General features: G+C 38.7%; 1 long non-coding RNA gene across 1 annotated transcript; it reads right to left on the bottom strand.

The window, feature by feature from the left end:
* On the bottom strand, nt 1–26,681 carry LOC113963535. The gene is made up of 6 exons (XR_003532851.1): nt 25,524–26,681; nt 25,173–25,307; nt 21,546–21,603; nt 5,447–5,621; nt 1,861–1,939; nt 1–1,797 (listed from the first exon to the last, which is right to left on the bottom strand). It is a non-coding gene; the product is annotated as an uncharacterized LOC113963535 (long non-coding RNA).
* Between the last annotated feature and the right edge of the window lie 880 nt (nt 26,682–27,561).

Below are 27,561 nucleotides of genomic sequence, written 5' to 3' on the forward strand. Positions count from 1 at the left end.
GTTTTAGATTATTTTAGCCCAAAATAAATATCTTCATATTTTTTAATAATTTCTGCATATATTTCACAGTAAGTTCTGAAAATATGTAATTTTAATAGACACACTGAACATCCACCAGCAGAAATCAAGTCTGTGCAATCCATAAACGTACAATTTCAGTTAATGCAAACATAGCAAAAACTATGGGCTAAGCATGTGTAACTGTAACAGCAAAGCTCAAGGACGCTAAACTCGCTTACATGATAAGGCAAGCTTGACGTTTCCTTTGATCCATAAGAGATGAGTTGTAAAAGGCACTTCTGTTCACTTCTGTTCCCCTGCTCAGGAATGAAGAATTCCTTTGCTGCATTATGCATAACATCATTACTAACAAGGTACAAGTCAAGAGCAAGTGGTTCAGATATCCTACCAGCATACTAAAATAGCAGTAGGACTATAAAATTATTTAGGTACTATATTACACAGCTTTTCTCTAAATACCACTTATGCCATCCTATTTGCCAGGAATCTTTCTTTTTAAGTGATCTAAATGTGAAGTTTCTGGTATCTATTCCCTGGAGGCAACTTCAACTAGAATAGGCAGGTTGGTAGAGCAGATGACTATCTGTTCCTTACAAACTATGTCTGATGTACTGTGTAGTGATAAAAAGCTCTTTATCAGTTTGGATTCCAACCTAAAGGCAACTGCAGTCCAGATCTTACAGTGAAAGATAATGTGATGTAATTAAAGCTCACGACCTGCAGATACAGCACGCCAAACATCACTTGCTTTAGTCAGGACTGGAAATTTTGGCTGTAAATTTACTGTGAAGATTTTTCTAATCTATAAGAAGAAAAAATACTCTTTAGGCCTTTCTCTTTCCCTTTAACATTCAGACACTCTCCCTCTCTCTCCCTCCTCTTTTCTCAGATACACTAGCGAGACACATTTAAAACACTTCATGAACACAGTCTATATATAACAGTTGTGCTTTTGCATCCACTTGCAAACTTTCTCAAATTTATTCTAGGCACTCTAAGAATGACAGTTCAAACATTCAGCAGAGATTTACTCAATTTTAGCAATAAAATTTTAAATCCAATTTCCACTTAACATGCCAAAGCCTCACACAATTTTTATGTGCAATTGAACTGGATGAACTGGTAAATTAAACTGTGATTGGGAATGTTCTCAAACAGTGGGACGCAGTTGCCTCCGAGTGTATGTGAGGTAGCATTATAGTTCAGATCAGGATGCACTACTGAAGTAAATCTCCCAGTAGTTCCCACTTCCTGCACTTTGGTTCACATCGTGTTTGGAATGTGCAAAATGAATTCCTTTCAGATAAAAATAAACCTGGAGGAGCAGTCTCAGAGGGCATCTAATGCACTTTGACTGCTAATGGACATTCTGTCTGCGGGAGTGGGCTAGAGTTAGGAAACAGTAAAACTCTCTGAAATACAAAGGCTTTGAATGTCAGTGTGGATGCACCAGATGTTTTCTGCCATGGATCTGTTCTTATTGGGCCTTTTTCCTAATCTAGGCAATCCCTAAATTGTCAAACTATTTCCTGGCACACTTTTGGCACACATGCCATCCAGCACTCATACAAAAAAATCCCAAACCAGCTTGGGAGTACAAATATTCCCAGGATCATTTCCAACAGGCACTTTTTCACACAGCCATCTAGTTACAGCGAATGATGGAATTTATTAGCAGGAACATGTTTTGTTTTCTGGTCCAGCAGCAGAGCCTGGGAACATTTTCAGGCACTTCTATTAGTTGATATAGTGGTCCCCCACCTACAATGATTGTCACTGTCATGGTTTGAAGTCCCAAAATCTAATTCCTGATTCTTAGTCCCCCTCCCACATCTCAACCCAGTGCAGAGACCAAAGAGTGGACACTTTTCTCTCCACCTCCTTTCTCAGATCTTCCAGGCAAGGGTGAGGATGGCTGCTGCAATAAAGAAAAAAAGGAGCCATGATTATAGCACCTCATGTCATAATCAGCTATTTTTTTTTCTGTGTTTCTATTATTCTATACCCAAATCTTCGTGCGCGAAGCCTAGCCATGATTATTCTATCTCAAATTCACACTGTCTGACAATCTTAGAGCTGTTAGTCACTCTATTAGTTTCTGTGACAGAGATCACAGTCCATCCAAATATTTTGACTTGACCAAATAGAATGTGATACAGAATCACAGAATGAAAAATGCAACCAAATTGCCATATTCAAGAGCTCAGGGATTTTTAAATGGGACTTGACATTACCTGTGCCCTCAGAGTCCTGTATGGACTCACCATCCAGCCCATGCGTCAGAAACAGCACTGAGTTTTCAGTACACAGTTTTGCAAGAATAGCAAACATCTACTTATGCTCAATGATCCTTCCATTGCAGTCAGAAGCTTCCTATTTGCATAGGACTTCTTTGAAAGGTCTGAGCTACGTCTGTTAACACCCAGTGAAAACCTCTCCAGCTGGTAAAACTCACCTATGCCCATACTTTAAACTATCTCCACACTGTTAAGGTTCGCCCTCATTATGCCTCTCCTGGTGCCATCATGTACCACATTCAACCCACAGTCCTTTACAGTGCCCTATTTAGCACTTCCTCAGCCTTCAGCCCAAAAGTGGAAAGCCTGCCCCATCTCAGCCTCACCACACACCCCTGCATCTCCCACAACACCCTGTGCCACCCACCCTGCTGTCACTCCATGCCTTTGGGCTAAGTATCTCAGACATGGTGCCTTTGAGGTAGACCTGTAGACCTCCTTGTTTTAACAGACATTTGAGATGGACAGAAAGAAGAATGGTGTAGAGAGCTGGGGCATATACTGTTATTTAGTTTTGTAGCTTTAAATAACTAACAGAGTTCTTAAATCATGGGGTAAGATTTAGTATGCCTTTTGAATCACAGAAATAATTTTTGTCAGCCTGACTTAGGGGGACACACTTTCAGTAACGCCTGAGGGACTTGGGAGCACACATCCCACTGACTTAATTAACAAAGCACATTAAGAAAATACTGAAGGTGTTCATTTCCAAATATTTAAACCCTGGTTGAAACATAGCTGGTTTTCATTCCATTATACACCTGACATTTGTTCATCCCGTGAAAGATAATGTCATCATTTAACTATCTGCTAGCTGTTTTTATAACTCTCTTAATAAAATATTTAGCCCCATCTCTGTCCTTTATCTGTACTAACAGTTACCAAGAAGAGATTGTCATAGGGTCAGCTTATTTTTCTTATAAAGTACTTGATTTAGTAGTAGTAGTTATTTAATAATTAGTAATTATTTTCTCTATGTGCTGGCTGCTTCTTATCTTTACGTTTTGATGCTGCTGTAGGGAAGCAGAAGCATCATATTTAGACTGTGGGAACCTTTATATTTATACAGTCAGAAGAATCTGGCCCCTAAGCAGACCTTTTCTATTCAGCTCCTAACTGTTCATGAAGGAATGAATTAAATTTCAAAAGAGAATAGGAAAACAAACTGGTTTCTCCAGAGAAGTAAACAATACAATTATAAGAACTCTATTTCAAGCTAGACATAAAAAGTAATCACCTAGAACAATAAAAATCGTACTCCAGATGACAGGAAACAATAGACTCCATATTGTGTATATATTCACTTCTGCCTTTTATAGACTGATCAGAGTACAGGACATGAAGTTGGAATTTAGTCTGAAAGTTGTCACACCTGACTTCAAAGTTATTATTATCTGTGTAATCTACTTAAGTAGTGCAACAAAATTATGCAAAGCTATGTAACAGACTAAGCAATGGAGGATAGTGAGACCGGCTCTCATGTTACTTGTATACTTAGGTAGAAACACAGGTTCCCCTGGGATCTGCATATTATCATGGGACACTGCCAGATTCCTCCAGAGGGCAATTCAGAGCAGAAGCCAATAAAAACCAAACTATGTCAAGCTACAAAAACTGGGAGCATTTCTTACTTTCCAGGAGGCCCAGATACATTTGTCTCGGGGGTGGTGGTGGGGGGAAGGTGGGGGAGCAGGGGCCAGGAACGGGGGAAGGGAAAGAGGGATGCTGTTCTCCCTCCCCTTCCTGTGCAGCAGAACCCAAGGTGCTTTGTGCTGGCCTCTGGTGAAGGTTCAGCCTTCCTGCTGGCTGTGTAGGAGAGATAACTCACAGAGGCCCTGCTTTAGCTTTCACAGAAGACACACAGGTTTATGTGAGGGGTTCAAAGCAAGCAAAACCAGCACAGTGCAGCATCTCTCAGAGCATCTGTGTGGCCACATAGACCCTCTACCTACCTTCTCATACCCTAGCCAGGCCCAAAGCAAGCATGCCACTCCACTTGGAGTTACACCAAGAGAGGAGACAAACTGTCAAGTGATGCCACTTGGCCAGGGCCTGCTGCACATTATAGTTACACACCTGTGCTTTGTTTGCTGTTGTAGCCAAGCTTAGTAGGACATAAGAATATCCTAAACGTATTGTTTCCGTTTCCTGGATCCGATGATGTACTGTGTCCTGAGTTTTCCTATAGAACTGTGCCATGGGAAATTAGGAAGAAACTTTATCTCACTATATGACGTAGAGCATATACAGCTATTTTGCGTCTCATCTTAAAAAACTGTATTTGTTTGCTTCTTCTGCCCTTCTCTTCCCAAAATTCAATCATTCCGCTCTGTCAAAACTGCCCTAAGTACAGCTCAGTTGTATTCTCATTGCAGACTACAGGATTGCAAAGAGGCTGAAAAGGAGGCTTTGCCACATCCAGACCTGCCTGCAACTCAGCAATTTCCATCCTCAGATTTTTATCAGTGTCCTTGGGTTTAGTTTCTAGGGGGTTGTCTCTCATGAAACTCAGTTTGAACTCTAGGCTTAAATAAACCAAAATAACTCCAAGTGTCACACAGTAAGAAAAAAAGCTGAACCTCAGCATGTTAGATACATGTAACTATAAATCAGTCAATATTCACTCAAAACTAACCATAGGTTTACCTGAAAGGTTCACAACTTTAGCTAACCTTTTGATAAACCTGGCTGAGCTTTCAGAATGTGTGGGTGTGAGTTTTAGAATACAAACTTTCAGAGCTCAAGTCATCACCTGCACTCTGCACTCTGTACACACATTACAAAGCAAGCCCTGGTTCTGGTCTCTTCTATAATGAGATAAGTCAGATACCCCAGCCACTTGGACTTGAATTACATTTCTGAAAAAACATCCTGCCCAGAGCATTTATATGCTCTTCTTAAAAGAATGACTTGAATTTACAGAGAAATTCAAGCTTACTAGGTAGATCATAATTCTCAGAAGCAGAGTGAATATCAACTGGCTTTTTTGTATAAATATGTCAACTCCAGGAAAAGGAAATAGAAAGTTTTAAAACTAAAACCTGCATCACAGATTTAATTTGGTAGCAAATACTGCTAGATAAAAAGTACACTCTCTAAAAGTATGACTATTTCAGTTAAGTCCTTACTTTAACTTTCATGTTCATTTTTCTAGAGAAAATTGTTTCATTTTCAGAGTGAACTTTCTTTTGTAGCTGCTTTTATGCCTGCAGCTTTGTGTAATCTGGAGTTCCACTTATTGAAGGCGGATGTTCTCTCAAGATTGGTCTCTCTCAGTTCCACACAACACCCACTTGACATTTGCTGAGGACAAGAAATAAGGCAAAGGATATAATATGGTTAAAAGTCAAAAGCTATAAATACTTTCAGCCTTTGAAATATTCAGCATCTTAATATGGTTACATGCAAAGTTCAAGTAAAAACCACTCAAGGTTCATTTTTTTATGTTGTGCCTAGTTTGTGCTTTGAACTAATATAATATTCAGAGTTTGGTTTGCTGATCATTTAATGTATTTATGAATAGAGTTCAACACTGAAAAGTGAAATCAGATTAATGCTTGTGCACTAATAGTAGGATTCTCACATCATTCGTAGCAGTTTATCACATTGCTCAAAAAACCACTCATAAATCTTTTATTTTTCTCACAAACTGAGATGGCTGTTAACCATTTGTCAACACTCAGATCTACAAACATAGTCAAATATCCTTTTCTTAATTAGTTTTCTAATTCCTGCTAAAATCAAAAGCACTTAGACAACTTTAATTTTTAGGTACCTTGATATCTTTCTGAGTGCAAATTCTCAGCTACTGCATAAAGGTAAGAAGAAAAATAGTGAGGTTGCCAGAGTCAAGCATGGAGGGCAAACCAAGGCTAAACGCAAGAAAGTCATGGAGTACTGACGCATTGGATTACATTATAACCATTTGCATAACACTAACATTCCCCTTGCGTGCACACACGCGATATACAAAAAGCATGTGAAAGGTGGCCAACGGTACCTGTTTAACCCAGGTTCCAATTTGATACCAATTTACCCTGCACCCACAGCGAAAGAGTCTTACAGAAAATGGCTAGACCACAGATGTTTGAAGGTGGAGCTCCTACACAGGGCAAATAACAAGGGAAATTCTCTTGGGCCCTAAGGGGAGGAAAGAATAGTGCTCAACTAAATTAGGTAGAGGTGTAAGTCATTCAACAGGCGGGTGTGAAGAGGGAGTGGCTCATGCCTAAATCTTTGCCTAAGAACCCAGCTGTCTATTGACAGCACATTGCAAAGGTATTTAGGTGCCTACCACTCCTTTCAAGAAATTCAGCTTAGGGTCTATACAGTATCTTAGGTACCTACTGAACTTTTGGGGTCATGGTTGGCTTTCAAAATATAGTTTCTATTCTCTTTATTCTGCTGGAAAAAAGAAATACCTTTTGTCCCTACATGTTGTCAGAATTCATTCATGAATTTTGGTACAATGCCGTGAAAAATGGTGGGCATTATTTGAGGGGTAAATAGAGGCATTATATTCTTTGTGGTGTTAAGTAAGTTGTATAACTTTGCTGGACCTGTGCCAGAGCTGAGCTCCAGTAGTTTATGAAGGAGCTCTGTTAGTTCTTGTAATGATAAATCAGGCTAAATGAAGGAAACATTCCTGTTTCTGGCAGGTACATTCCAAAACTGGCTGCAATGAAATGAAATCAACTCCCTCTGTGCAGATTCACCTTTGATAGTATCTGAAAAAGTACTTTTTGTCAGCTACTGTACATGTCTTTTCACTGGCTAAAGGTCTTTCAAAGATTCCTGGAATGTCTAGTCATGAAGTGACAGACCAAATCTACTTGATCCCTCCATTTTCCTGTTTAGGATTGTACGTGCCATTTTTAATACCAGTAGTGATAAAATCTTGCTCTCAGTTAAGCTGTGATCATTGTACATAAGAGTTAAGCGTTTAACCACACAGTTTGTCTGGAGTGTTTGACAGCAACATTGTTCTTGGGAAGATTTTTGACAGTGATATTTTAGCCATCATGTTTATAATGAAATCAGGCAAGTGTCTCCCACTGAAAGCTGTGCTAGGGAAAAAAGCGCAAATTGGGATGGAGAAGGTGAAAGGAAATACTCATCCAGTGGATGGCTGAGCAGCATAGACCCAGAAGGCTGAACCCCTGAGCAGCTGTTTTAGGAAGCAGAAAATTCCTGGGTTTACTAATAGTGACTCAGTTCTAGTTCCTGTAAGTATGGAGAGCCCTCCTTCAATTAGTCTGTCAGAGCTGTAAATTCAATAGCATGCTCACAGCAGGTTAAATTGACATAATGTTAAAGCACAGGTTGCTCTACTGTGCTAAGACTCCCAGTGCTACTGACACTTGCTGAGACGACCTGGTGCTTGCATACCAGCTAGTGACACATTTTTAGAATAAGTCTCCAATATAAAGGGCTTTTATAAGGGAGGGGGGAAAAGCTAATTAGTTACCTCAGCAGAGCAGTAGGAGGAATAGAATTCATTGTTTCTGTGAGACCACAAAAGTGCCTGAAAGCCTTTTTGTTTGTTTGTTTGTTTTTAATATATCTATATTGAAGCAATTTTTTCTCAGTCTGGGTATGTGCAGTCTAAACCATTTTCTCCATGTAATAATTTTACTTTGCTGAGAGGCAAGATCACCTGGGGAGGGGTAAAGGACTGTAGAAAAGCTAAGTTATTTTCTATGTCCAGTTTTTCCACTTAAAAGCTTGACAGTGCCCCTTTTCATCAAACTTTGTTTATTTGTTTGCTTTTGATTTCAAAGGCTTTTTAACAAATTTGGACAGAAAAGTGAAAACAGCAAGGGTTTGATAATTACAATCTTTTGCAATCAAATTTATGACATTTATAAATATAGATGCATGGATTAAAATTCCTAGACAATGGAATATTTTTATTGGCCAGCATCCTAGGCTGCATACCTGGTATGCTGAGGTATAATCAAGCATTGGGTAGGGTTTTATGTGTGAAAGCAATGCTTGACTGGATTTAAATGGTTTTGACTGGAGTCGATATGATGCATAGTTGGACATAATGTTCATAATTGCCTATTTTTCTTGGCAAACAACAAGGTGCTTGATGACTGCTTTCTGAAATGTTCACATCTATTTCTTTGTGAAGTGTACCACAATTTAATGGCAATTCTAAACAAGCTTGTGTTGTAGCCTTCTGAGAGAATGCGTTCCTTATTGGCTTAATTTCCTCATTACAGCAGAGGCACATATCTCCTATGTCAATGTGGAATCTGGTTTGAATGACAATTCCCACAAACACCTTTGCTCTTTCTATTGTACTCTTCTTTTTCCTACACACATCCCAATAACCATCAGCAAACTTCAGCCAAATCTGTGAGCAGTCTCACATGTGTTTCTCAGACAGACTATTTTATCTTTTTTCATTAGTGTTTGACACAATCCAGAAGAGGTGTTTAGAGATAGGCATCACAGAGCCATAATGACTCCAGCCAACTTGACATAAACGTGCACATACACACATTTTTACTCACCAAGACACAGCTCTGCCTCAGAAAGGCATATGTTCACTACCTTACTTGCAAAATGTCTTCCTGGGTTTAATGCATGACAATTTTCCAGACAGGAACTAACAGGAGAACAACCCTAGTCCTCTGCAAGCAAGGCTCCTAACATTGCCATAACCCTGAAGAAGCACTTAAAGGCCCTTTACAAATGTTGAGGCATTCAGGAAGTCTTGCCTGTTCTATTTTATTTTGGGTTTCCTTCAGAATGATCTGAGGTCTTTATTGTGTTTATCCACATTTGTTTCCTGGGATATATCTCACAATGCTCTGATGATTCCTCAGTCACATGTCAGAAAAATCTCATTTTATTAAATTTAGAAAGACGGCAAAAGTTTGCAAAACAAAAGGAATAAAACAAAAAGGAAAAATTAATTACAACACGTGTTGGGTGTCCTAGGCACGCAGGATTCCCAGGAACACTCCCTCCAATTCAAAAGTCCCACTTTTTAAACACTCTTAAGGTTCAACCCTGTTTACGTCATAGAAGAGGCGTTCCCCTCTTCCTGGTTGGCTGTGTGCTGGGAGGTGGAGTGTCCAGCAGCATGGCAGCTTCCAGGACCAGTCATATGGTATAAGGGGTTTCCTTACCAATATTCATTTTACAGTTCCCTATTCCCATTTGCATGTTTCCCTGACACCAGTTCCAGGCTGAATCCGGCATTTTACAACTCCGCAATACGCCTTATAGGTTAGTAAAGAAAAACTCCTACGTTAGTGATTTCTTTAATTCATTTGCTTGTAATAAAATCGAATCTTTATTTCTCACACATATAAATTTGCCACCTGTAAGACTGTACAATGACTGCAATCAGGATATATGCTCAGTTTTTTTTTCCAATCCTCTCTGATAGCATCTGACAGCAATATTTGCTCAATCTCTCTTTTAGATGCCCTCTACTTAACTTACATGGATGTCCTTACTCCATGCCAGTCTATGTTCTTGATACCTTGCTCCAACTTCTTCTTCCAGGACTGAAAAAACAGCTTAGCAACTGCCCCACCCAAATCAGTACAATTCACACATTTTCCCCTGAGTTTGGACAAACCACAGGTGTTTCCAGAAGAGATAGAACGTTGAGTTGGCATGTGCACACAGTTGTCTCGGTCGATCTTTGGTGTAAATATAAGAGACCTAATTGACACAGATGGCAGAAAGGCTTCAACACTGGAAGAGACTGCTCATGTGTAAAGTCACTTGAAGAGGTGGAAAAGTTCCATACAAGTTTTGGTGGGATCTTGGCACTGAATAATCAGATGTTACACATCTATTATGCTTCTCATAATACATGGGCAGAAACTCAACCCCTCTCCTTATCTTCATAACTTAAAAGTTGCCACTTCCAGGGCAGTGTGGCAGAGGGATTTGATAATTCTCTCATGTTTTATACAAGAGAGGTTATTTGGACAGCTGACATGTAAGACTGCCCCTTGAGCAGAAATAAAGAACATACTCATCTAGAAAACCAAATCTCTTGTCTTATGATAGAGCATGAGCAGTCACACAGTCCCTCCCTTAGTGAGACAATCAGTCTGAGCACCAGAGGAAGAAAACGGTTCCTCAAAAACAAAGAAGTCATTAAAGTCCTAGTGCTCTAATATGAAAACCTCCTGAAGACTCTGCCTTAATGTAGAGGAACAAAGCAGGCTGTGAATTTACATCATAAAAATCTCAGTCTAAAATGTTGGAGGAGACACCATTAGGCTCCTGAAAAGATGGCATCAACTGCCCGTGAAGAGCCAGGAGGCATGGCTGGCTGGGCTGGGTGAGCCATAGATTGAGTGTCCTTCTGTGTTTCCCAATAAACTTACTTCCACACAGCCAAAAATAATGAGCTAGCAGACAGAAATGTTTTTTTCATCTTCACAGTATTCCTCTTTTTAGGCCAACTGTAGAGCAAGAGGAAAGTCCCCGTGTGGGGGAGGTACTGTTTCTTCACCTAGCTGTGTGCTGGTGCCCCAGACATCGTCCAGAATATTTAGAGCATGTGTTTTACTTTGAAAGAGTTACTGCATTTGTGATACATTCTCCAATAGAGCTGGAGATAAGGAAAGAGTTCCTAAAACCACCTAGTAATGTCATCATCATCATGGCTAGGCTTAGCGAACGAAGGTTTGGGAAGGGCTCTACCCACGTTTGCTGCATGCGCGTTGATGGCTAAAAAGGCCAATATGAGACAGGTATGTCCGGTTGCAAAAGGTACAGCAGAAAGACTCCTTAGATGGTATATTCCGCAAGGCATGATTCTTTCTGCGTTGTCTTTTCTCCTCAAGAGTGATCCTGCGTGCTTTCTCAAAAGCATCAGCAGCGTTATAAATGGTGTGTCTCCAGGCCTCCCGATTAGAGGCCAGAGTAGACCAGTTATGGTGATCAATATGGCCAAGGCTGAGATGTTGTTTCAGGGAGTCCTTGTATCTTTTCTTTGGGGCTCCTCTCTTGCGGCAGCCGGAGGCAAGTTCACCATAAAGCAGGATCTTAGGGAGGCGGTGGTCCTTCATCCTTGAGACGTGCCCTGCCCAATGCAGCTATGTTCTCAGTAACATGGCCTCAATACTTCTGACTGCTGCTTGTTCAAGAACAGATGTATTGGTCACATAATCTGACCAGTGGATGTTAAGGATTGTACGGAGGTAGTGTTGATGGAAGCGTTCTAGGAGACACAGGTGGTGGCAATAGATGACCCATGATTCAGATCCGTATAAGAGAGTAGACAGCACTATGGCTCTGTAAACACTGATCTTTGTACTTTTCTTCAGGTGTTTCTTTCTCTAAACTCTTTTATGAAGCTTTCCAAAAGCACTTTATGCCTTTGCTAACCTGTTGTCTATCTCCCCGTCAATTTTACCATCCGAGGAGATGAGGTTGCCTAGGTAATTAAACTGTTGGACTGATTTGAGTTCAGATCGGCCAATGGTGATGTGGGGATGATGGGGGACTTCCTGAGGTGCAGGTTGATGAAGAACTTCTGTCTTCTTTAAACTGACTTCCAGCCCAAAGAGCTCAGCAGCATCTGCAAAGCAGGATGTGAAATGCTGCAGGGCTGCTTCTGTGTGGGCAACAAGGGTGGCGTCATCAGCATAAAGCAGCTCCCGGACAAGATGGTTTAAGGTCTTGGTGTGGGCCTTCAGTCGCCTTAGGTTGAATAGGCTTCCATCAGTATGGTATCGAATGTAGATACTGTCCTGATCATCGAGGTCTGCCGTGGCCCTTTGGAGCATCACACTGAAAAAGACTGAATTAATCATATAGACAGAGAAACTTCATGAAACTTACTTATGGTAAAGCTGAAATTCAGACTCTAATCTAATATTCAGCAAATTTACCTTTAAAAGACACAGACTTCACAGTCCACTGAGACCACTCCACTCCAGCAGACTCTACAAGCAATAACAGACATTCCCTCACTCATTTGGCAGATTTTTAGTGTGAGAGAAAAGAAGATGGAGCATGTTGGTTCTCTTTGAGTGTTGTAAGGCTCAGGATCTGCTGATGGTTTTAAACCTTGTCATGGTTTGAGCAGGCCCAAAATCCAATTCTGATTCCTAGCCCCCCCCCTCCCACATCTCAACCCCATGTGAGATGGGTTTTCCAGACAAAAACACGAGACTCAATATGGGGGAAGGAATATATTACAAAGACTATACACATAAATAAATACTATAATACACTGCATACAATCTTAACTCTATATCTATCTCTACCATGACAGTAATATTTACAATGGGCCAAATCTCTTCTCCCTCCAAATAAAAGTCCAGGAGAGAAGAAGAAGAAAAGACCCTTTCCAGTCTCTGAGCAGCAGGTTTCTCTAGGCAGCAGGCTCTCTTCTTCTCTTCCAGGCAGCAGTAGTAGTTGCTGGCTCTCTGCCAGCACACACGAGGGGGTCTCCAAGCTCCTCGGCCCTCCGTCCTCAAACGGGGGTCTTTCCGTGGACTACGTAACCCCAGACAAGGTCGCATCACCACGGTCATATCACGAAGCACGGGGGTCTTCGTGACAGTCTGGTATCCTCAGGGGAAGTCAAGCCCCTGTGCAGAGCTCCCATGCTCTGACTCAAAGATGGCTGCCAGCTTCTCTGAAGCTGCAGCAAGGAGGGGGGGGGGGGGGGGGGAGCCCCAGGGCCCCCCCTCCACACACATTCCTTTGGCCGTCCTGGCTTTAGCTCTCAGGACAGTCTGAGCTTCTTGCTCCTCTCTGTAGTGCATACTGCACTCCAAGACTCTTCCAAGTGAGTCCAATCATCCTCCTCTCTCTCAGAGGAATCTCCAGTGAGTTTGGGGGTTTGGGTTATCCAATTCTTACCCCGGAACTCTGTTCCTGCTGCTGGCTCAGTCCTCTTTCACGTGCTGCCTTTCTGCTTTCCTTTCTCCTCAGACATCTCTGTGTCTTCCATGCAGCATACTGGCTTATGTTCCTCCTTCTGGTCCTTATCAGTTGGCTCTTTGCCACTGCTCTTCAGACGCTGCTGTCCTTGCTGCTCCGTCACCCACTCGCAGTGGAGAAAACTCCTTCGGCATCTCAGACACAGGCACTTAGTTCAGTTCTGAGTCCCTGCAGCCCCCCAACCGGGGCTGGGGGGGGGCAGAGGCCCCCAAGGGGCCGGAGCCCCTTCTCCTCGTGGCCTCTACAACGTGGCCACCTCTTCTTCTAACAACAAGTACCACTGCTTCTTTTCCGGTCTCCAGAGATATGTTTATATTTTGCAGGAGCACTGATTGGGTCAAGCCCCAAGGGTCACCACCCCCTGGGGGTTACCACTTTCCTAGTTTCAGGGGGAAAACCTGGCTCAAACCACTACAACCTGCTTTCTTAAAGAGGACTAAGAGGCTATGCAGATACACTCGTTCCAGTCTGGTAAAGACAGTTGCAAATCAGATGGTTCTAAGCTAAATAAGAGTGTCTGCATGAGTTTAGCATTGATTCAAGTGAATTAGTTTACTGAAAAGGTAAAGATTTGCATAAAGATGGGGTTTCACCTTTCCTGCTCTCAAACAGCTGTGCTTAGTTCTGCTTTATGTGAAAAGGGCAAAGAAGGAGAAGGGGAGAAATATCTTTGAGATAATCTCACTGGAAAGAGAGAAAACTAATACATGCTCTTCCTATTTCAGCTGCTCTCCACCCCAGGAGTAAGAGTTTGAAGTGAGTTTTTACATAAACAATAAACAAGTTATTCCTGAAGAATTTGCTTTGAGCTAGGACTGTGTTAAGGGATTGGCTTTGTAAGTGCTGTCAAAGTATCTACCTTTTAAAATTAGACTTTGTATCTCAGGTTCATTAAGATAGCCTTGAGCAAGAGTCTTTTATTCAACCTTTCTTTAAAAGTATGAAGTGTAAATTTGATGAGTAAAAATAACTTGAGTGAGGAATGTCTAAAAAAAATGAAGGAATTAACCACAGTGATATTTATGCAGCCTAGGAATGGATTTCAATACACTTCTTTAACGCCTTTCTTCCAGTTGAAATCTCTCCTTCCTGTTTGCATACTCTGTTCAAAAGATTAAAATTAATTCTTCAAAATGGGAAAAGGATAAAATGGGATCTCTAGTGCTGGTACACATCTCTTGTGAATCTTTTTGCAATTTGTTATGCCAATTTTTCTGCACAGAGAAGACAAACCTACCATTTGTACAGAGTTTGAGATAAGTATTTGATAGGATTTTATTTTCTTCTCCATTCTTCAAGGTAGCTTGAAATCAACGACTTGGACAAGATGCAAATAATTAATCTTGGGTCAGGCTTGTCACAAATATTAACATTGTAGCATATATGTGTGTGGTAATGGCAAATCACACTGTTCCTGAGAGCAATTAATAATGATATAAGCCAAGGTTTTCCATGGATAGTTATGAACAAGTACTGTCTGTATACAATTCAACAGAAACCCCAGGGAAAAAAATATAAAGAGCATAAGCCTTAAAGCAACAAAAGCAGAATAAATAACTCAGAGAATTTCTTGAAGCATTAGTAATTTGACAGCATCTACTCATTCACAACAAAGCCAGGGCAAGCTCAATGTTTTCTGCTGCTGCACTAAATAAAAAGTGGATGCTCAATCTCAATTCTTAAGAACAAATGACAACCCTTTAGAAAGTGCTGTAGTTCTAAAATGTCCAAAAAAATGAAAGTGATTTTCAAATCACATTGCATAGTGTTCTCTTTTAAGGGAACATGATCTCTGGTGCCTTTAATAAAAGCTGTGTAACAATTCTTTAGTTCCCTATGATTTCACTCTGGAAATGACTGCTCTACTTCTTCATTCAACTGCCATTACTTCTAACCACAAACATATTAAGTTATAAAAGGGGACAAATCAAGCTGACAAATCATTTTAAACATTTCTGGAAGGTGAGAAAAAATAAATAGAGGGGAAAATGTTCAGCTTTGAAGTATCAACCTCATTTTTTTAATATCTTAATTTTAAAGGCTATACAACAATACTACTTTTCACGAAATGACACTCACTTTTTGAGTGACCTTACAGTAAACAACCAAGCTATTACTATAGGAGCAATTGTTCAAAATGACAGAATCAGGCTCCAACACTTCTACAACTGCCTTTAATTTCTCTTTCAGATAAACAAGTATTTCAGATAACTAGCATTTTGATATTTGTCTTTTGTGTTGTTTGCCTTCTTAATTAAAGAGTAGAATATATTGCCATTCTAGAGCCAAAGAAACACTTCTTAAATTAATCACCCTATTTAATAAAATGTCCCCTTGCAAACACTGTTTTTCTTGATAAGTGCCTGCACAAATAAAATAATAGAAAATAGTAATTGTTTGGTTGAGATGTAAGGGCAGACAAAGTCGTTAGCACTAAATAACCTGGTCATCAGCCCAACTAATCTGCTGCGGTTTGTTTTCACAGCTTTGCTCTGAACATCAGTGCTGATGGTCTGCCACTCCCTGCAGAGGCTGAAAGCGAATGATAAGTCAAGATACCAGCCACACAATGCTTCACCTGCGATGCTAGAGATTTGGAGGAGGGAGAATAACAGTTTGTAAAAACACTTATAAACTTCATTAGATCTTTTTCTTTTCTTTTCTTTTCTTTTCTTTTCTTTTCTTTTCTTTTCTTCTTTTTCTTTTTTTCTTTCTTCCTTCCTTACTTCCCTCCTTCCTTCCTTCCTTTCTTTTTTCCTTTCTTCCTTTTTTTTCTTTTTTCATCCTGTAAACTTCCTGTAAAAGCTACCAAATATATTGCAAGATCATTTAATGAAGTGGAATGCTTTTTCTTTCTTTTTTTCTTTCTAATTTTAAATCAAGCCTGAATTTTTAATTTATTATTATTTTAATTTCAAATCTGCAATGTTAACATGACAGATGAAGGGAATCCAATTGCTCTCGAGGGGACTACACACCACAGAAGTTTCCTAAAGGGTCTATGTTACCTATTCCAAAACCTGCTCGTGAAACACTTCCACTCCAGGACAATCAGCATGATCTCAAATCAGTCTCGACTCCAGTGAGACCAAGCTCATTTTCTGAGCCACACGATGCAAGAATGAACTCCGTAGAACTCTACCGCAGAGCTGATCCTGCCTTTGTCCTTAGTTTGCTGCTTGGTGAGATAAAAGCAGACAAATTGCCTGAGTTAGATTTTTCAATCTGTTCAAAGCAAAAGATTACCTGATAAGAGCTTCCTACCTAATTATGCTTTGAGGTCTGACCCTGTTTGATTCTGAGTGTTTCCTGCTAAGGTCCATCATCTTCCAGTCAAAGCACCGCTGCACACTCAAACACTGTGCTACTACTGAGGTCAAATGGGGCTTTTACCACTGTATGGCCGGTTTAGATGGTCTCTTATTCAGCATGTGACCTGCTACGAGTTATAATGGCAGACCTAATGGTGCTCTTTCTTTACCTCTAATATCCTAAAAACAGCTGTAAAGGGGCAGGGAAAAAAAAGTCCACCTTTTGCAGTATCACATTCAACTGGCCAACAGCAGGTACCTAGAGAACAGGACTGGAATACAGTTACAGTTCCCTTATTGACTTTCTTATCCTCCGTAAACTTGCAAAAGACAGGCTTCCTGAGACAGTTCACAACTTCATGTGGAATACTATGGGTAATTTTCTCCACATGCTTAATCACTTTTCTGAACCCAGATAATCTTTCAATATCCACAATAACTTCAGGTGCAGAGTTCCACAGCTTGTCTACCATGGAGGAAATCTCTCTTTTTGTTCATTTTCAACATAACCCCTGCCAGGTTCATTTGTTTCCCCCTAGTTCTTGCATAAGTATAAGCAGAAAATAATTGTTTTCCAAGACAAATTTTCTGTGAAAATTATTTTTTCCAGAAATCATTCATATTCCACTAAAACAATTTCTTTCTCAAACTGAACAGTCCTAGTCTATTGAGTTACCTGTTGTTTTGAAGTCATTTCACACCTTTAATCATTGCTGTCATCCTTCCCTATCCCATTTTCAGCTTTATTATATTGGTTTTAACTTGCTACTCAATTGCCCGTTCAGTCAGTTCAGAGAGATACTTCTAACGGAGAGGAAATTACTTTTTCTTGTTGTGTTTAATAATTTATGACTCTTAGCAAGCTCCATTTTTCTGTTAGTTGCTCTCTGTCCACATAATTATGGCTATGTTGAAAGATCCATGATCTAGGAGAGACCCCTAAGGGTTTCCACTTGATACATCCTCCCAAGGAGAAAATGGACATTAACTCTCTACTCTTTGCTCCTAATTTTTTTAAGTGATGATTAAGTATTCACCTCATGGTTCCAAACGGCACCTGATGTTCTTTTAGGTGCCAAAAAGGTATTCACTGATTTCCTTTCAGGTGCCAAAAAGGTGTCCACTACAATGCTCATCTGTGCAGTATCTACCACTAGTTTTAGATCTAACCCAAATTACAACTGTAGATTCTAGGAGACACATGACCATCCAAGTAATAGGTATTGCAACAGTTGCTTTTGTGCTTTTGTTGCCATAACTTTGTATCTCTAACACAAACAGTAAAAAAATTAATTATATTATTAAATACAAGTCAACATGCTGTAACAGTGGTCTATTCACGACTCTGCCACAGATTTGTGATGTGTAGCATCACATAACTCTCTTGGCTTCAGGTCCCAGTTGTCTGCTCAGTATTTGTCATCCTTTTTAAATGGAAGGTACTTAGGGTATGAGCTGTATTTTCTTATGGCTGTCTGTGACAACCCATACAGCGATTTTTGAGCTGTTGGTAATTCTTAGATGGAGCTCCAAGGTACTACTGCACTAACAAACATAAATCATAAATAATAATGTGTATCAGAAATGTAGGACTGTGAACGACTTAGCATTGTTCACTGTTCTCTTTCATGATGCTTTCTATCACCAGGATGGAGGTTGATTTCTCTCACAAATGCAGGCCCAGCTAGAGACTGGACTAGGTTTTTCTGCTGGTTCAGTTAGAAAGGAGTCCTATCATAGCAGTCAGGCAAGCCTATGGATCTAAGTATTCACTTCACTGAGAAATTCACTTCACTGAGAAATACATGAGGATGGGACATTTAGGTTTCCTGCTTGTTTCCCTTGGAGCTTATTTAACTCAGGAGGGAAGCCAGAATAATCAGTCAGGAGAATACAGAGTTACTTAATTGTTTGCACCTGAAAAGGAGGTGTATCTCCTTCTATAGCTGCCTCCTTGTGCCAGCCTCATCCCACCAGGACTCTTAGTTCACAGATCTGCATGTAAAATGCAGATCCATAAAAAATAAAGAGAAGACTTCAATTTATTTAGGTATTTATGTCATCAACATCTGTATTAATTTATTTATTTAATGGCAGTAGAGTAAGTCCTTAATCAAAGTAAGCATCTAACTATTTGAGATCCAAGCCTGATATCACCAACTAGACTTTCCAAAAGACTCACTCAATGTGTCTGGTAAGTGTTGCCTGACTCCTCAAATGAGATGCCTGTTCATTTCACATAAATGAGATTCTGCTTCACTATCTGAGACTCAGTGGTAAAGCTATGAATGGAAAAGGAAAGTAAAAGCAAATCAGAGATGTTCGAAGTTACATCTTCGAAGGTAGCACTTTTGTGTTAAAAAAGATAGGAGGGTTTTTGACTATATGATCACATCTCATTACATCAGATACAGAATTATATTTTTACAGTAAATGTATTCATTTTTAACACTCATGTTTTTAATTAATGAAAAGGTTTTACTTCTACAAAGCTGAAAAAGTAATGCCTACAAGAAACTGTAATTTGTAAGTTGGTAGAAGATGAACATTCGAACTTTTTTATTGTGAGAATTTCTATATGATCTCCTAAATTTCCTAATACACTGCAGTGAAATATCTGGTTCTCAGATATGTTTTTTGACAGTTTAATAAGAGAGAAGAAGAGATTTCTTGCTACAGTGTTTCAGGAATAAGTTCACTCATGCAGTACCTAGAGCAGAGGCAAAAAAAAAAAGATAATCTGTGTAAAAGAAGATCAGACACCCAGTGCTCATCCTACAACTATTCCCTTTGTGTTGAAGGTATGTAAGTGCTGCTTTAATGAGCTCTGGGTAGAGGTGTTAGTTTGAACGAAGTGTTACCGAACAGAGGCTGCAAATAATGTGCCATTAGCTGCACTTCCATGAGAGAAGCTGTTTGAAAAATAAATTATAAAAATTATTCCATTGTGAGAGATGCAGCATATGTGATCAAGAGATGCAAGTTTGACACTACATGCTGAAAGTGAGACTTCAGTAGTAAGAATATTCAATATGTAAGGAATTCTGTCTGTCAGTGGGTTCTGTCTCCCTATTCTATGGAAACAATTATGAAATTCAAATATTTATAAATTACATCAAACTGCAGTCTTCAGTGTAATTTTTAGAAGAAATGAAATATCTTAATACTAGAAGTGCTCCTACCCTGCTGTTCAGAGAAAATGGGATAAGAAGTTCCTACAGTGTCAGCTGATTCCTGCTTTGTTGAACAATATTGAAATCAGCTTGATTTTCCATTGATGTTTTGTTTTCCTAATTCCCCCTAAAAGAGTAAGTGCTGACAGTGCAAGTGCTGAGCTTATGGATAGAAGGCCTGAATTTATTGAATTGCAAAAAAACTTGGCTTCATACGGAGAATGGTTTGTTTGGGTTTCCTGTATTTTTAGGGTGGATTTTTTTCTGAATTTTGACTGGAAAATGAGATTATGGATTGAAGATGCTGGAGTCCCATGAGTGTAATTCTGGCAGCCAGTAGCTGAACTTAAATAACCAGGCATGCAGCCTATACAGCTCAGCCATGATATGTGTCACTATTCAAACAATTTAGATGCTGTTTGGATCTACTTTGCTGTTTTCATAATATTTTATTGAAGAAATTAGGAAACACAGAGCCCCTCCATTTCAAACTCTTCTGGTTTAACATAGCTTTTCAGTAAAAATAAGCTTCTCTATTCAAAGAAGTTATGGTGACCAAGGAGGAAAGATAAAATTGGACCTTAGTTGTGTTTTGTTTCCCTGAGAAAGGAAGGGTGGCAGTGATGAGACTTGGAGCTGATCTAGGATTTCTCAACAGAATATTTATTTACCATTATATACTATCATTTCTGAAATCAAAAATAAAAATTCTCAGCACGCAAGCAAAACATTTCAATATTAAGGAAATTTAATATATCATTTGACTTAAGGAAATATACACACACAGAGACCATTTTTGACATTCAGCCTTTTAATCTCAAGCATAAGTAAGAAATCTTATTAGGTATCTCAATCTTTAAGAGGGATGGGTAAAGGCAGAAGTTCCCTTTCCAGCCCTAAAAGTTAATGTGGTGTAAGAACAATTTCCCTCTGCCAAAGGAAAAATCATTGGTTTCATACGTGAAAGTTACAACATTAAATTACACTCACTGAGTACAGTTGTCTAAGATCAGTCCCTAAGTGTCAACCATCATGTAGTCTGTCGCTGTAAAGTAATTTTTCAATCTTTCAATTAAGTGCACTGTATAGTTTTACGGCTTCAGTCTGCATGCACTGTTCATGCACAACTGTGTTAAACAATGACAGGAGAAGGCTGGAATAAGAAAGAGACTACAGGGAGGATCCAGTCTGTCAATGAAGCTGACATAGCAAAGGTAAAAGAGGTTTAACGTCTGACAGACAGCCATGATTTTTAATTATCCATTCTCACTGCTGATTGTTGCAACTCATCTCGCCCCCACATTTCTCCCTTTCTCTATCCTCGTCTTCATCGCATGCCTGCTCCCTCCTCTCTTCTTCACATCCTGAAATACCCTTGTCTCCCTTTCCCTGCCTTCTCTTTGTCCCGTTTAACTGATCTCCACCTACCCAAACCCTTATCAAACAAAATAAAAATGTTTGGAACTCGCAGGGTGTTTCCTGACAGGCTGTTGCTCATTCCTCCCCTGTGACTCAACCTCTCTCATCTCCACTCTCCTCCTGTGTGGTGAGCCCTTCATTTCTGGTATACGCCCTCACCTTACATATCTTTTGTATTTTCAGGTGGCAAGTGCCTTTAAGGTAAAGACAATCTGCTCCTTCACTGTGCAATCAGACCTTTCCATGCATTAGGGTGTATTCAATACCAATATAAATTACATGCATTTTCAAAATTAATGAGAATAGTTAGCCATATATAGTTAGCTAACTATTGAACATAATGAACTTTATGGTATTTTTAACAAGTCATTTTAAATGACGGTACGTACCCATAATGAATGGCAGAGGATCTCAATGTTTTCACATCACACATGTTCAGTAATAACTCTGGAAAATGAACATATCAAATCTTAGCAGATACTCCCTAAATTTACTCACTAATGGGAATTCTGGTATTCCAGACAGTCATAACTTTGGAAATATGTCATAAGATAGAAATAAGAATAAATAAATTTAAAAAAATAATAAAATAAAATAATAAAAGAAACCAACCAAACAAACAAACAAAAAAAACCACACCAAAAAAAAAAAATTCTGTGGGTGGCTACACGTAAAATTTACAAAAGTAAAAGGCTCTTAGATGTCTATATCAGATTTTATCTCAGATTTTTTTCATCAGATCAGCCTGTTTCTGATGTATTCAGCATGTTAAGAAATGAAAAAAAAAAGAAAAAAGAACAGTGAGATAACAAACTCTATAAAATATTTTAAGGACAACCACAGTGACGTTGCAGGAAGGTACTGTGGAAGTATTGGCATACAAAGTCAGATACAGCTAACTGAGTCAGGCACAATGAATACACCATCAAGTACAATGCCATCTTCCTCCTAAATGACACAGAAAAGTACTCTTTCAGAACACATTATTACACTTTAAAGCAGTCTCGTTTATGATAGTCATTACCTAAATATTTCACACAAGAGATTTATCCTATTAAGAACCCTTTAAACTTATATAAAATTAATTATATTTTACTTAAGGTTTTTTGATTCATTTCAATTAATTAAAATATTCTTGGATTGCAATAACTTTGTGCTATTTAGTTATTCAAACACAGGCTTTTGATTTCTGTTCCATATAGGTAGCTTTCCCTTTATTACATGTACAGGTTGTAAAGTACCAGCTGTGGTCCATCTAACTAATAGTTGTTCATCATATAATGTAATCTTATATGGAAATATTTCAGATGCTGCATACAATATTTTAAGATCCTCCTGGGTGATAGACACTACCTTACATAACGTTCTAATCTTACGGGTGCTTCTCTCCTTCCTCCAGGCTCCGCAAACTTTCTGACATAAAAGCAGACTTTCAGCATCAAATACTAAGATTTAATTGTTCAAAGAAATGCATATGAGTTACGCATCTTTGTTCTATTCAAGGCACCTAACTTCACAGACATGTACACTGTGGCATTTTAGTTTATGAGCACGATTTGGTCTCCACTCCCACCAGCCTGCCTCCCTAAGATATCAATGAAAAAAAAGTAGTCACAGGATTTAGTCTAAATGTTTTGTATATGGGAACCATACCCAAAGGGGAATATAACAAATTAACTTGATTCTCCTCTGATGTGTTTTTTAGAAGGTGCAGTATGTTCTGTAATTAACAACAAACAGCAGTTATTAAAATCCACATGTTGAGGGGGAAAAGAATCCCAAATATCTTCCATTGTTTTAACCAAAACATTTTCACCTTCATTTTTTATATCTATCTCTTTTGCATCTCTGAAATTTTTGACAGTTCCATCCTTGAAACATCTAGCTAGAAAAGAAGTGCTTCCTGGTAACATTGCACAAAGTCCTGACATAATTTTAAAGAAAAATAATCTGGCCTTGTATGTTGCACTGCACAGCACTATTGTAAACTACCACATAATTAAAAAACAAGGTTTTTTACCTTGTTGCTTTAAAGGAAACAATCAAGTCTTGAACTTTACTGGGTCAGAGAGACCAGATTGCTTACTGGTGTGCAGACTGGCTGTTTTAAGGAGGCTGAATGAATTGGTGATTTCAGTTAAAATAATTTCTAGTGAAGGGATTTGCTCATTTGGATTTTCTCACTAGAGGACAGAACTATAAATTTTCAAGCAAAGATAAAAACCACTAAGGAAAAGAAGCAGAAGTCTCACAGAGAAAACCAAAACACAGCAAAACCTTCAAAAAAATCCAACCCAGAAACAAATCAGATCACTTTAGGGATATGTAGTTAACATTGAAAAGCACTGTACTTTCTACAGATACTTGTTTAGGGAAATAGCAGTAAGCCACTGTGTTTTTAGGGAGGAACAAACAGCCGCAACTAATGGTTCCCATGGAAGACTCCTGTAGAATGTAAAAGTCTGTGAATAGCTGAGTTCTGGTCCATATGTACAATTTTGTTCAATTAAAATTTGTAACTACAAGAAGAGATGATCCCATAGGAATTACCTATATGTAATATATGTAAGACAGAAAAGACTAAAAGGCTACTTGCACAAGGCAGTCATTTAAGAGTTCAGAACAGCTTTTTATGAGAGGAGCCTCACAAGAAAAAGCCACGTTTGAAGCCATGTTCCTGACACTGGTGAGCTAAGATACTGGGACTTAGTAAAATACTTGTTGTTCAGCAGTGACTAGATAAGCTGAATGTCTGTTTTAAATGAGGTATAGATCTTATCAGTCAACGGTGTTGCTACTGTTGCTGAATTTGAGAAAATTATTTGGAATGAGTTAAAAGAATTGTGTTTCAAGGAACGGTGACAAAGAAATCAATTAAGCTTGGCACAACTTTTATTATAATTGATGCAGAGCTAAATAAAAAATGCAGCCTCTCACACAGAAAGTCTTTAGCTATGAAGCACTGGAAACTAAGGAGCTACGTAAAGTATCACTCCATGAAGAGTAAGATAAGTCTCTGGTTTGATCTAGCACCGTTTTTCTTATAAAGCACATCTTTTAACAATGATAAGAGGGAAGTAGCACTAGTCAGTGAAGCGTTGTATCCAGTAAAACTGATTTTTTACTTACTGCATCCAACTGTGCATGTCAGACTCTAAATGTATTTCATTTGGCAAAGCACTGAAGCTGTTATACTCTCTCTGAGCCAAATTCTGCCCTTGACTTCAGGCACACAGCTCCGATTGACTCCAGTGGAAGTTGTACAGGAGGAGATAGATTGTGTAAATTAGGTATGCCCTTGAGATAGTGAAGGAAGATTCACGGCTGAACCTCGGAGTGGGAGTTCACCAAGGGCCAGTAAAGTCAATCTCAGCAGTCAGTCCTTCCCAACTCATCAGAGCATTGGTTTGAAAGATCACACACTGCTTGAAAAACAAAAGGACTTTCACGGCTTTGAGGCAGGCCTTCCCTTCAATCATTATCTCAGAAGCAGTCCATCCTCAAAGACTTTTGTTTCTGCATTGTTATCGGTGAAAGGTACTGTTATTTCCTCAAAATTGTTTTACTCAGATCTGTTCAAGGCCCTTTCTTACCTGTACTGCCACCAGCTGCATATCTACTTTTCTGCTTGTCCTAGCATTGGTTATTCGCTTCGAACTTTGGATTTCTTTCCCTCTTAGAATCAATTTTTGGTTTTCTCACAGGTTGAGTGATACTTTTTGTGTCATGCAAAGTTTAACAGATAAGTGCTTTAACTTGGATCTCTCAGTTTAACCTCAGTGATAGCAAAGGCCTCTAAGCATAATGGAAATAACCACAGCTCACTGCAGTTCTCCCACACTCACCTCTTTAAGTAAAAAACATGCATCTGCTCTGACAATCCCAAAAGTCATGGATACTGTAGCAGGTGTGCAAAGAAACAAATACCAGAGCCAAATCAATAGCATCAATTCCAGTTTACATTTTTATATGCTTTTAGTGCAGAGATAAAAAATTCTCCTCTAGGCCATACTCACCAAAAAATGAAGGTCAAATTCTGCTTTGCTATTCACATCCCAGGTTCTGCTCGTCTTGTAGATTAAATACATATGTTCAGCAAGTAGATGAGAAGGCTTCAGCTTAAATTTTATGGGTCTATTTAGCATGGTCTTCTAAGGAAAAAAAAATTTTTTTATAAGTATTGTCACAAGATGCCCTATGCAGGTATTTGCAGAAAAAGAATTATCTTATTAAACCCAGGGAAATATGTTACAGACTTAGACCCAGAATGACTTGTGAAAAAGATAAAGCATAATAAAACAGAGATAAGAGCGTGATGGAAGAAGCAAGTGACTAAATGACTGAAGTATGTTAGGTTTGTAAATTACCAGACAAAATTGTATCTTTTCTGGTTATTTCTATCAGATAACAGCATTTGTTTGGGGGTTTCTGCCTCCAACCGTCAGACCCTCTGCCATTGCCTAGGAGGGAAAGGGAGTGAGAGAGGAAAGGTCAGTTTTCAGTTACTGAATTGGTCTCCAAAAAAACTTTAGTCCACCTCTTGCTGTTGTCTGGAGGCACTATACATGTACACTTGGTGACTTCATAATGTTGGTGCCTGGCCTGTTGTATAAAGTGTTCTAAATATGTAATCCTAGAAAATATAAAACTTTCTGTAAGCAAAGAGAGAGGTCAGCCTTCTCTTGTTTCTTCTCTGTTTGACAAAAGCAGCCTTCGGTGAAGTATTCCAGGACTCAGTCATTTTCTCCATCCAAGAAAAAACTTAAAACTTGAAACATCTTAATGCTCTGTAAAGTCACAATCTACCTTGCTGGTGAAATATGGACACACCATCCTTTTCTCCATTTCTACTTGGATTGCTACTAACAAGATCTTTAAAAATATTTGATCATTAATTACAAAGTTCCTATGAATAATCTGCTGGTTTCACACATACACATACAATCTACTACTGACAGTTTTCTAAGTGACTCCAGAGATTTTTTTTTTCCATTGGATTTGTGAACAAAATTGCTGAGAGGCAGATCCTAATGAATTTGATGTTAGTCCCTTGTTCAAATGAAGACACAGTCATTTACTATTATGTGCCCCATACTGAAAATCCCCTACTTAAAAATCAGATAAATGAAAATCAAATTTTCCTACAAATAACAATTTTTAAAACCTCCTTATCAACACTGAAGGTTCAAAGGAGTGAAGAGATGCCTGCCAGCCCTGTTTGATGAAGCATTTTCTTGAACTATCAGCTATCAAGGTTCTCCTCAGTACTCCAAACCCTTCTGACTGTCTTTCAAATTCTTTCAATCCATCTCTCAAAAAAATAAACAAACAAAATCCTTCCTTGATCCTTGCAAATAAGGAAGATGGTTTGGCGGAAGGTTTTTACAGTTTTTTTCACTCATTTAACAACTTCTAGACAACACAAAAAGCCAGCAAGTCCCTTAAACACACAGGGCTCAGCAAAAAGAGGGAGAGACTCCTGTAATTCAAGCCATTATAAGACCCTGCATTTCTCAATTTACATTTTATATATACAACAAAAATTTGACCTAAGAAATCACTTTGTCTTCCAATTACCTTTCCAATTCTCTTTCCCCTTTCTACTTTTCTTTGAGTGTGTTGTTTATAAGTTAAACAAAAAAATTAAAAGTATGTTCAACAGTAAATATTTTCATTTCACTTGTTTGATCCATTTCTACATAATTTATAGAATAAATGATAGAATAACAAGTTCCTTACCTGTTTTATTTATTTCTACTTATTATTGTAAATGAATATAAACTCTGTACTAAGTAAATGTAAATGAAATTTTATATAAAATAAGAGGGCAGAATTAGTATTTTATAAATGTCATAGATAAGAAACTACCCTCCATTATCTGACTACTGTTAACAGAAGTGCAAGAGGTATTTTACATCAGGAAACTGAAGAGATAAAAAAATTTTCTTTGCAGATTAGGTTATACCAAACCTTAAACATTTGATTAATTAAATGGAACAATTAATCCCAACATCTTCTTTTCACAAATAAATCTTCTTTTATCAATTTTAAAAGCAAGGAAAAAAAACCCCAAGACTTGCTAAGACTAATTCAAATGAATAACAGAATCAAACGCAGACTACATTTAGTAAAAAAGGACATATTCTATCAAAGATTTTCAGCCACAGAATTATATAATGAGTTAACAGATATTTTCGTTTTATGAATATTACTATTCTTGTCAGGGGTTTTTTTGAATACTTTAGTGCTTTCCTTCAAAACATTTTTCTTTCCTTACTGATGTGGCTGGATTAAGCATTAGCAATTTCGGTGACCTTTTACATTCAGAAATGCTAGAACACTGTTGAAGCTCACCTGATTCACTGCGGCTTAATTCCTCGCTGCTGATGATTACAGTGGGAACCA

This window comes from Neopelma chrysocephalum, unplaced genomic scaffold (genome assembly GCF_003984885.1).
Source record: "Neopelma chrysocephalum unplaced genomic scaffold, ASM398488v2 Primary Assembly neopelma1_25, whole genome shotgun sequence".
Taxonomy (NCBI): domain Eukaryota; kingdom Metazoa; phylum Chordata; class Aves; order Passeriformes; family Pipridae; genus Neopelma; species Neopelma chrysocephalum.